Genomic DNA, 12,318 nt, shown 5'->3' on the forward strand with positions numbered 1-12,318 from the left:
ATTTTGATCTCATTTTGTTACCTTTATCCTAATTTCTGCTTTGATTAACTATGCAAAAACTGACATTTCAATATTACTTTTTTTTCCATTTTGATGGACTGTTCTAAGCTAACCAACATTTTCTCGGCAACTTGCTTTCAAAGCGAAGGGTTTCTTACTAGTGTAGTTACAGTGCTTTGTTTTCAACGAAATTCGTTTTCAAAATTTCCCATCCAGTATGGGTTTACAGATCCTTTGAAGATAAAAACAAATGATTTTGAATTAGGGCAAGGAAAAATTCTGTAAAACTGGATTTTCTAAACCAGGGGCCCAAGGCTTTCAAGTTCTTACCTTTGAAGGTTGCTGAGGATCTTCTGGAAATTTTAAAGATACTTTACATAGATTTGTCAATATTTATTTATATGTCTATATGTAAATAATAAGATGCCAGTTATAAAAGAAACAACATTCATTTTTTCAGTTACTTAACTAAATAAGATGTTGCACCTCTAATATTTTGTGGAAAGGAGACACAGATACACACACCCATACAGACACAAATAAAATGTCTTATAGATGTATGAAAAGATACTTAACCTCACTTATAAACACAGAAATGCAAGTTGAAATGTCATATCATTATTTTTTTACCTGTCAGAATTGTTAAAACTTAAAATGTATGACAATGCACAATGTTGGCAAGGTTATGGTAAAACAGGTATTCACAATTTTGTGCTAGAAGATATACAAATGGATAAAAATCTGACTAAATGGCATTATTTACTGAAATGTTTGGTTTTTTTGACCTACCAATTTCACTTTCTTGAATTTACCCTACAGGTGTATTTATACTTATTCTCAAGGGAATAAGTGCAAGAATAATTTTATAATTGTGATTGTCTAATAAGCCAAAAATATAAAAATATAAGAAACAACTTACACTTCCTCAAAAGGTTAAACATGGAGTTACTTAACAATTCTATTCCAGGCATAGATCTAGGAAAAATGAAAACTTATGTCTACACAAAGACTTGAACATGAATGTTCATACCAGCATTACTTATGATATTATGGAAACAACTCAAATGTCCACCAATTAATGAATGGATAAATAGTAGATATGGTATCTATACAATGGGCTATAATTCAGCCATAGTATATAAATATATATATATATATAAAGTACCAATATCTGCTACATGATTGAACTGCAAAAACAACTAAGTGAAAAAAAAACAGTTACAAAAGGCCACAAATTTTATGATTCTACTAATATGAAATATCCAGAACAGACAAGTCTATAGAGACTAAAAGTAGATTAGACAGGCGGAGAAAGAACAGGGACAGGGACAGAGAGTTACTGTTAATGGGTACGGGTTATTTTTGTGGTGATTCATATGTTCTGAGATTGGGTTATGATGATGATTACACAATTGTAAATATACTACCAATGAACTGTATACTTTAAACCAGTGTATTTATATCTTCACTTACTAAAAAATAATTTAAGTTTCTATCAGTGTTGAAAACGGTAACTAAATTATGGTAAATCCATGCAATAGAGAACTTCACAGCTATGGGGGGAAAACTGATCACCATAATTGTGAGAATATAAAACAATCTTTTTTTAAAATTAAGTTAAGAAAGCAAAGCACAGAATAATATATGTACTATGATACCATTTGTGTAAAAAGGTAGGTGGAATATTCCTTGCAAGACATGTATGAGACTGATCATAATTGTCTTTGGGGGTAGGGACCAGGATATGGGATCTAAATGTCAGGTTTTCTTTTCAGCATTCCACATCAATAAAGCAGTAAATGCTCTGCTATGTATAGGAGAGTCCAGGTGTTGTGGGGCACAGCCAGATGTTGATAGGTTAGACCTGCTTTCAAAAGATTACTGTTTTACTGGGAAGAAAATGAATAAATAAATAAAAAGTAAGTCACGGGAATTTTAAAGAAAACAGATTAGTATAAGAAATCACAGAGCCCTGGCCGGTTGGCTCAGAGGTAGAGCGTCGGCCTAGCGTGCGGAGGACCCGGGTTCGATTCCCGGCCAGGGCACATAGGAGAAGCGCCCATTTGCTTCTCCACCCCTCCGCCGCGCTTTCCTCTCTGTCTCTCTCTTCCCCTCCCGCAGCCAAGGCTCCATTGGAGCAAAGATGGCCCGGGCGCTGGGCATGGCTCTGTGGCCTCTGCCTCAGGCGCTAGAGTGGCTCTGGTCGCAATATGGCGACGCCCAGGATGGGCAGAGCATCGCCCCCTGGGGGGCAGAGCACAGCCCCTGGTGGGCGTGCCGGGTGGATCCCGGTCGGGCGCATGCGGGAGTCTGTCTGACTGTCTCTCCCTGTTTCCAGCTTCAGAAAAAAGAAAAAAAAATAAAAAAATAAAAAAATAAAAAAAATAAAAAAAATAAAAAAGAAATCACAGATGAGTGCTCTCTACACAAATGAAAGAAAGTTCTCTGAGCAGCATTAGGCTGCATTGGGTGTCACTACTGGGAAGATAGGACAGCCAGCCACACCACTCTTAAAGGGGCCCATGGCCTTTGAGGCAACTGCTTTCTGCAGACTGGTCAGATGTGTGGTGATTAGCATGCTGTTTCAGGCGTAAGTGGCAACTTAAGGGGAGAGATGCTTAAGTTTTTAAAAGTATGATTATACCAGTCTCTCCGCAGAGATGGAAATAAATGTGTTCTTGGAGTCATAGAGAACACAGTCCTGGGTTCCAGGATAATTCAGAAGTGGAACATCTATTATACACTGGGCAGGTACACATATTTTCTATAATTCTCACAGTCATCCTGCAAGTTAGGCATCAGTAGCTCCATTTTAACATGCAGGGAATACAAAACCCAGAGAAGCAAAATAAATACCCACCCAGTGTCCTACAGCTGGTCCTGGGTGAGAGTAGGAGTCAAACCCAGGTCTGAATGACGCGAGCACAAGTATTCTTTCCATCAAACCATGCTGCCTCCCATGTTGAAAATAGCTCCTGGGCCTGACCTGTGGTGGCACAGTGGGTGAAGCATGGACCTGGAATGCTGAGGTCGCCGGTTCGAAACCCTGGGCTTGCCTGGTCAAGGCACATATGGGAGTTGATGCTTCCTGCTCCTTCCCCGCCCTTCTCCTTCTCTCTCTTTCTCTCTCTCTCTCTTTCTCTCTCTCTCATCTCTAAAATGAATAAATAAATTTAAAAAAATTAAAAAAAAAATAGCTCCTAGTGTGTTTAGGAATCAAGAAAGTGAAAGTAATGTTTGTTTGGGTACCTAATGGGATGGATTTAAGGATTTAAAGTTAAATTTCCTGATTTTTAATCCATTCTAGGATGTTCTAACAGAACCAGTACTAGGCATGATTGTTTGGGGGGAAAAAAAGGTGCTTTTTTTTGTTTGGTTGGTTTTTTCCAGTTGCAGTGGGTAGACTGCAATGTATCAATGATGCAACCAGACTAAGTAATGGCTAAGAAGAATAAAAATGTTTATTAAGAGCTAGACTATGTCCTTTGCAAGGTGGGTATATGTGACCAGTTCATGGATGAAAAGATGAAGACTCGGAGAAGTCAAGCAATTTACTCAAGGTCCCAAATTAAGTAATAAACAGTTGAAGGTTAACGTGAAAGTGGTAGAGTCCGAATCCAAACCGAGCTTCTCCATCCCAGAGCCCTTTCATTCTTCACAAAGAACTTAACTTGTCTGTGAAGGAAAGGAGAAAAGCAGCTCTTAGCTAGGGTGGGGGACAGTGGTTAGAAAGGATACTGTATTTCTTCAGAGTAGAGGAGATCAGACACATTTAAGATGGGAAGTGTATCTTAAAGAATGGAAACACAGTCCAGAGTATATAGTAAGTGCTTAGTAAATGTTTCTTGCTTGATGCAAGGGAAGGAGTTAATAATTAATGGAGCAGGGTCTATAAGGAAATGGGCACTGATAACAACCAATGTTCTTCGTGCAATGAAAGGCAAGGTTATCCATGGTGAATGAGGGAGGCATGGGTAGGGAATACTGTCTGAAACACCCATTATGGTAAATGTGATAAGACCCCTGTGAGACTGGGTCCTGAGGAAGTCCCAGTGTGGTTAGGTGTCAGGGAGTGTGCTGGGGTTCCACTTCGTGTGCAACTAGATTGCTTTATAAATCACTTCACGCAGAGTTCACTAGTCCAGACTCCAGAAATGCCACACAGTGGCTACAGCTTTTTTTCCCACTTGGATGGGTAGTAACTATGTGCTCACCCAGGTCCAGAGAAATTAAAAGTCAGTGCTCCAAGTTGCCAATTCAATGGCTAAATCCTGGGGCAGACACATAATTATTGCCAAAGAATAAATAAACTTATATTTTGTTAGGATAAATTAGTGATAATTTTATTTACAGAACTCTTCTTTGTGTGATCACCCTTTATGTTTATACAATACTGCAGACTTTTCAAGATGCTTTCGTGTATAGCAGCCCTTCTAACCCATAAACCCTTGTAAAATGGCTGGAGTCGAATCACTACCATTTGACAGACTGAAAAACTAAATCACGTGGAGATGAACTGATTTGCCAAAGACAAAGGCTTTTTGCTGATAGAGCTGGTGATAAAATAAAAATTTTCCAATGCCTGGCCTAATTCTAAACCATCCCAACAAAACCAGGATTAAAAATCCCTGACCTAAGGTCAGGGTTTTATGGTAATTGGGGGTCACTGGATTTGTAAAAGAATCCATAGGTTAAAAAGGAAACGGCCTGACCAGGCGGTGGCGCAATGGATAGAGTGTCAGACTGGGACGTGGAGGACCCGGGTTCAAGACCCCAAGGTCGCCAGCTTGAGCGCAGGCTCATCTGGTTTCAGCAAAGCTCACCAGCTTGGACCCAAGGTTGCTGGCTCGAGCAACGGGTTACTCGGTCTGCTGTAGCCCCACGGTCAAGACACATGTGAGAAAGCAATCAATGAACAATTAAGGTGTTGCAACAAAAAACTAATGATTGATGCTTCTCATCTCTCTCCGTTCCTATCTGTCTGTCCCTGTCTATCCCTCTTTCTGACTCTCTCTGTCTCTGTAAAAAAAAAAAAAAATGGAAATGGGGAACCACAGTTCTAGATGCTCCTTAGACTCCTGGGACATGAAGGATACAGGAACCTTCTTAGTCAAAACTCATAAAAGTCAGAATCTACAGAGTAGATTTCCTGAGTCTTCATAGATCTCTGTGTTAAGAGAGTATTGTGACAATATTTTTTTTTTAAATTGTAAGTACACAGTTTGTGAAATAACACAATGTCCTTTTTTCTATAAGTATACTAGTACCTTTGCTGTGTTTTCATGAATCATCCTTTCCCCTTCTGCCCATTCCTTCTTTTCTTTTCCCTCAATTCTACTTTTCTGTTTAGAGTTTTAGATGCTGACAGAATGCCATCACTTTGGGGAGTCTGTGAATCTGGAGCCACCCTCAGGGCACGGCCAGATAAGTCCTGGGTACCCTGACTCATGGAGGGCCCCTCCCAGTCGTTTCTTCCTCGTAAAATGGCCCTGGTGTTCCACCCATCCGGGTGTGCCTGAGTCAAGGCATATGACTTGGGCAAAGCCTCTTCTGAGCTTCCAAAATTAAAGAGGATGAGAAGTTTGAATCAGAGGCTGTTAACTTTCCAGATTCTTGAAAGCTGTTTTCGTGTCTACAAAGTTTTGCAATTTCTCTCCCTTTCATTCCCAACCCACATCATTTTTTTTCTGTAACAAATATAAACTGTTCCCTAATACAACTACAGTCAGTTCTCTTTGTCTCTCGCTCTTTCTCTCTCTTTTTTAATGTTTATTTTAATGATTTTAAAGAGAGGAAGAGAGAGAGCAAGAAAGATAAAGCATCTGGTCTTGTAGATACCCTGACCCGGTATCGAACCAGCAACATCTGCTCTTCGGGAAAATGCTCCAACCAACCGAGCTACCTGGCCAGGGCGTCAGCTCTCTTATTTTTGCCATTAGTCATATTTTTATTAGAATTGAGAATTTTGTTATCAAAATTATTACATCTCTTGTGAAAGTTAAAATGGTATAGCGAAATGTAAGTCAAACCCCCACTTGAGTTTTTTGTTAAAACTCCCAGTGTCTCCTTGCAGAGGTTCAGACAGTGCTCAGTGTCTCTATAGGGGCTCGGACAATGCCCCATATCTCTGCAGGGACTTGGACAGTGCCCAGTGTTTCTGCAGGGGCTCAGACAGTGCCCAGTGTTTCTGCAGGGGCTCAGACAGTGCCCAGGGTTTCTGCAGGGGCTCAGACAGTGCCCAGGGTTTCTCTAGGGGCTCAGACAGTGCCCAGTGTTTCTGCAGGGGCTCAGACAGTGCCCAGTGTTTCTGCAGGGGCTCAGACAGTGCCCAGGGTTTCTCTAGGGGCTCAGACAGTGCCCAGTGTTTCTGCAGGGGCTCAGACAGTGCCCAGTGTTTCTGCAGGGGCTCAGACAGTGCCCAGGGTTTCTCTAGGGGCTCAGACAGTGCCCAGGGTCTCTGCAGGGACTTGGACAGTGCCCAGTGTTTCTGCAGGGACTCGGACAGTGCCCAGGGTCTCTGCAGGGGCTCAGACAGTGCCCAGGGTTTCTCTAGGGGCTCAGACAGTGCCCCGTATCTCTGCAGGGGTTCAGACAGTGCCCCGGTGTCTCTGCAGGGGCTCTGACAGTGCCCAGGGTCTCTGCAGGGGCTCAGACAGTGCCCAGGGTCTCTGCAGGGGCTCAGACAGTGCCCAGGGTCTCTTCAGGGGCTCAGACAGTGCCCAGGGTCTCTGCAGGGGCTCGGACAGTGCCCAGGTTCTCTGCAGGGGCTCAGACAGGCTTCTCTAACACGCACCACTTTTGCATGTGAGTTATTTTGAGTAGAAAGCAATCAAGACCTCCTGGAGACTGACTCTTGTCAGTTTTATCTCTCGCTTAAAGAATTTAAATTAGGGGCCTTGCTCATATTAACAATTAACACCGAAATAACTCTTTATGACCTATCTATAAGGCAGGGCAAACTTCTAATTACCACACACCTGCTCTTTTTATCATTCTGTAAATGACCTTCCTCCCCTCAGAAGCCCTAAGGTGCCTTACCTCATTCTTAGATCAGAATGTCATGTATGCCTCACCTGTGGTGGCGCATTGGATAAAGCGTCGACCTGGAACGCTGAGGTCGCTGGTTCGAAACCCTGGGCTTGCCTGGTCAAGGCACATATGGGAGTTGATGCTTCCTGCTCCTCCCCCTTCTCTCTCTCTCTCTCTCTCTCTCTCTCTCTCTCTCTCTCCTCTCTCTCTCTCTCTCTCTCTGAAAATTGATTAAAGTCTTTAAAAAAAGAAAAAAAGAAAAAGTCCACTGGACTTAACTTTAAAAAAAAGAATGTCATGTAGACATCATTTTTTTCTTTCTCTGAACTTCTCCTGTATGTGGGGTTTGCATACGTACCTATGTAATGAAGTTTGGTTATTTTTCTCTTGTGGATCTGTTTATTAGACCAGCTGGAAGAACTTGAAATGGTAGAGGAAACCTTCTTCCTCCCCCACGTCCTTCTTGAACTCTTAAGCTACTGTTACACTGCCCAGGAATGCAGTTCCTGCGTCCAGCTTGGGGTGAGAGTAGGCGGTAGGGTGCAAACTTACCTGATTCGCCCACTGCCACGGACTCATCCTACAAAGTCCAGAAGACCAGCTCTCCCCCCTGCTAGGGGGCCCATAGCCCTGCTCAGTTCTGTCCTATTTGAGGAACAAATTCCAAATGGTCTTTTCCTATCCAGTACTTTAAAGCCACAGGGAATACTCCTTATAAGTGAATCAGTCTTGTGTCCCTAAGTCTTGATGCCAACTGAACTCTAAACTTGTTGTTTCCTGTTACTGCTGAATGTCTTCCAAGTTCTATTATGACTTTATTTCAAGTTTCTCAATTCTATTTCTTGAGACTATTATTCCAGCCAGCTCACATTAGTCATTCATTGTTGGGGACCCTTTTTTCAGTAGCTCCTAAATGGCTACTTTCCTGCTATCTGGCTTCTGATATCAGTCATGCATTGTTGGGGACCCATTTTCCACTGGCTCCTAAATGTTTACTTTCCTGCTCTCTAGCTTCCAATATCAAATTCTGATACAAGTTATAAATTCAAATCTAAAACACCCATAGAAGTGAATAGATGCTTCAGAATTACTCTCCATTCTCCAAAGCCAGTTCTGCCCTGCCTAAACTGAAAACTCTTATGAAATTGCACTAAAATAAAAGGTACCCATTGGAAAAGCTGAACTTACACTCAGATTTCAGGAAAGCAAGTTAATGCGTCCATCTAAACTTATCAATAATTGCCATTTCATTACTTTGAGGAGCAGCAGAATGCAGCAGAAAAGGCAAAGACATTATAAAAAATTGACTAGGGCCCTGGCCGGTTGGCTCAGTGGTAGAGCGTCGGCCTGGTGTGCGGAGGTCCCGGGTTCGATTCCCGGCCAGGGCACATAGGAGAAGCGCCCATCTGCTTCTCCACCCCCCCCCTCCTTCCTCTCTGTCTCTCTCTTTCCCTCCCGCAGCCAAGGCTCCATTGGAGCAAAGATGGCCCGGGCGCTGGGGATGGCTCCTTGGCCTCTGCCCCAGGTGCTAGAGTGGCTCTGGTCGCGGCAGAGCGATGCCCCGGAGGGGCAGAGCATCGCCCCCTGGTGGGCAGAGCATGGCCCCTGGTGGGCGTGCCGGGTGGATCCCGGTCGGGCGCATGCGGGAGTCTGTCTGACTGTCTCTCCCTGTTTCCAGCTTCAGAAAAATAAAAAATTTAAAAATTTAAAAAAAAAATTAAAAAATTGACTAGGGTTCAAATTCTGGCTGAGTTTGACCCCCACTTTTATTGTTTGCAAATTCCCTGAACTTGGATAGTTTTCTTAACTATAAAATAAAAACTAAATAACATACACCCCATAGGGTTATTATAAAGATTAAATAAGATTACATATGGCCTGACCTGTGGTGGTGCAGTGGATAAAGCATCGACCTGGAACCCTGAGGTCGCCGGTTTGAAACCCTAGGCTTGCCTGGTCAAGGCACATGTGGAAGTCGATGCTTCCTGTTCCTCCCCCTTCTCTCTCTCTCTTTCTCTCTCCCCACTCTAAAAATGAATAAATAAAATCTTTTTTTAAAAATGATTACATATATAAAAGGCCTGGAATGGTTGTTTACCAAAAAAAACCCCACAAAACTTTACGTTATTATTAATCTCAGAAATTTCCTATAGATTTGTTTCTGTTTCTATTTTTTACCAATTTTATTATAATCCACTCCCCTCTTTCCATCACAACACATTATATTTTTTTGCTTTTGAGTATTCCAATATTGCTAATTATATCTTGGTATACTTTTAAAAGACAATATTGAGATTTTTAGAGCCAATCATTTTATATTAATATAAGTCTAACTGTTTTTCCCTCTGTAAAAACTAAAGTACTTTTTCTTAAAATTATTTTGTATACATGCAAATATATTCCTTGTGGTATTTGAAAGTGACCACAGATTTTGCAAAGCAAAATGTTCTGCTGCTAAATACCAGTGGAGCTTAGGAAGGCATTAGCATATGTCTTCCTAAACTTGAGGGGGAACAGAACGCTTAATTAGCTTAAAGCCTCCTTAAGCCTTTTAAATGATCTCTAACAACTTTCCTAAGGTGATTTATTTAAAAACCCAACTCAGTCCCTCCCATCACTCAGCACTGCTGTCCTGTGGTGTCACCACACTCTCAGGCAAGCCCTCCCCTGGTGGTGGCCGGGTGGCTGCCTGCAGTCCCAAGAGGAGCCCCTGGGAGTTCCCAGTCCTGCGGAAATGCAAGCACGCCCTTTCCAGGTAGCTCTGGTTGTTGTAATTAGGGAAGGGAGAATGGGTACAAGCCCAGTAGCAGGGGCCCACCACAGACACCCACTCAGAGAGACTGATGGGTCTGTGTAAAGGTGAGAAAGCGCGTGGCTTTGGGGGTACCGTATTTCCCCATGTATAAGATGCTCCCTTGTATAAGACACACCTTAATTTTGGGGTCCAAAATTTGAAAAATATGTATTACATAAAGTTATCAAACTCAAGTTTTATTTATCATAAAATTCATGCAACTCCTCATGCACATGAAAAAGTAGGAGATGCAAGTAAAAAAAATCTACAACTACTGTATAAGACGTACCCAGTTTTCAGACCCCCAGTTTTTTGAAAAAAGGTGTGTCGTATACATGGGGAAATACAGTAAGCCTGTAGATGGGGGGGTTAATGCAAAAGAAACATCTAAAATGTTGAAAGTGATTGCCTTCCAGAGAACAGAAGACTTGATTTTTATTGTTGCTGTTGTTATGTGTTTTTGGCCACTGACTTTCTAACTCCTGCATGTGTTTTAGTTTGATAAAAATGAAATTAAAATAAGAAGGTAGAATTTTTTTCATAATATTGTCAAAGATTCAAAAGGATAATGCCAATGCTGGCAAGATGAATGAAAATAGACTTTCTCATATACTAACTGATGAAACTTTCAGTTGCTGTGTCTCTAGAACAGTGGTTCCCAACCCCCGGGCCGCAGACCAGTACCGATCCGTGGGCCATTTGGTACCAGTCTGCAGAGAAAGAATAAATAACTTACATTATTTCCATTTTATTTATATTTAAGTCTGAACGATCTTTTATTTTAAAAAATGACCAAATTCCCTCTGTTACATCCTTCTAAGACTCACTCTTGACACTTGTCTAGTAAGTTCGACAATTATATTTAAAAATACCACAGTTTTTACGCCAGTCGCATAATTTTATTTTGTGCACTTATCCGTCCCACCCTAAAGGCTGGTCCGTGAAAATATTTTCTGACATTAAACCGGTCCTTGGCCCAAAAAAGGTTGGGGACCACTGCTCTAAAAGATAATTTGATATTTTATAACAGAAGCCTTAAAAATATTGTGTGACCCAGTTTCTCCTTAATAACATTTATCCTAAGAAAAACCTTTAAGGATATGCACAGACTAAGCCATTTTTTATTACAGCAATAAAGAAAAGAATTATACAAATATCTAGCATTAGAGACCTAGATTTTTAAAAATGGTAGAGCTACATGAAGAACACTAGTTTAATGACTTAAAATAATATTATACTTATATTAACCTGAAAGTATATTTATGAATATTAAAAAAAATAAAAGGCTGATAACAAAATAGCAAAATTCTCTCATTTTGCTCCCCTCCCATAAAAGTATGTGTTTTAAAATACCTGTAACTCAGTAGTTATTGCTGGGTGATGGGATTATGGGTAATTCCTATTTACTTAGTTTTGCTTGTCCTCATATTATAAAGACTGCAATATATATGATTAACTTAAGAGATCTTTAATAGGTTTCAATCTTTAGAAATCACACCTCACACAAAACTTATTTCTCATTAAAGATTCAAGGAGAACATCAAAAATAAGTCAAAATGTATTACCTATGAGAGCAGTCAAGAAAACTAAAACTCTTTGCTGTAAAATAGTGAGTCAGATGAAAAACAATCTAATCTGTAAAACACAAAGAATGTGGTATTAAAGTTGATGCAGCTTGTTTGCAAAATTTGTGATATTAAAACAGGTTTTAAAACCTTAGAAAAGGTAATAATTGCTTTTTGTTTGTTTACTTTTTAATGAAGTTGTTTGTTCATATACTCTACACATAGATTTAACAGTTGTTAAGGTTTTTCTTAACATCAGCAAAATGCAAATAAAAAGCACAATGAGTTATCCTCTCAGACTTGTTAGACTAGGTATTATGAAAAAGACATGAGAGCAAATCCCAGGAAGTAGAGAACAGGGAACATTGGTGCACTGTTGGTGGAAATGTAAACTGATGCATCCACTATGGGAAGCAGTACAGAGTTTCCTAGAGAAAATTAGAAGTTGAATACCATATGACCAAGCAATCCCACTTTGAGCACATAGCCCAAAGAAACAAAGTCGTTATCTCAGAGATAGCTGTACTCCCATCCCATGTTCATAGCAGCATTTTTCACAACAGCCAAGGTATGGAAACAACCTAAGTGCCTATCAACAGATGAATGGATAAAGTAAATATGGTAAATATATACAGTGGAATATCATTCAGCCTTAAAAAATGGAAATCCTGTTATTTCTAACAACATGGATGAATCTGGAGAGTATTATATATACTAAATCAAATCAGCCAGACAAAGACAAACGCTGCAGGAGGGCACTTATATGTGTAATTTTTAAAAACAAAATTGAATTCATAAAAACAGTAGAAAAATGGTTGCCAGGACTTAGGGGTGGGGAGAAATAGGGACAGAAATGAGATATCTAAAGTCTGAGGATCTAACATTTAAAGTGGTGTAATTGAAATTAGCTAAGGGAGCAGTAGACTGTAA

The 12,318-nt window shown here is 40.6% G+C and overlaps 1 protein-coding gene across 5 annotated transcripts in view; it reads left to right on the plus strand.

Moving 5' to 3' along the window:
- FYB1 (FYN binding protein 1) overlaps positions 1-12,318 on the plus strand; it is a 149,455-nt gene that overhangs the window by 95,723 nt on the left and 41,414 nt on the right. The window lies entirely within an intron of this gene.

Source organism: Saccopteryx leptura, chromosome 1 (assembly GCF_036850995.1).
Source record: "Saccopteryx leptura isolate mSacLep1 chromosome 1, mSacLep1_pri_phased_curated, whole genome shotgun sequence".
Classification (NCBI taxonomy): Eukaryota; Metazoa; Chordata; class Mammalia; order Chiroptera; family Emballonuridae; genus Saccopteryx; species Saccopteryx leptura.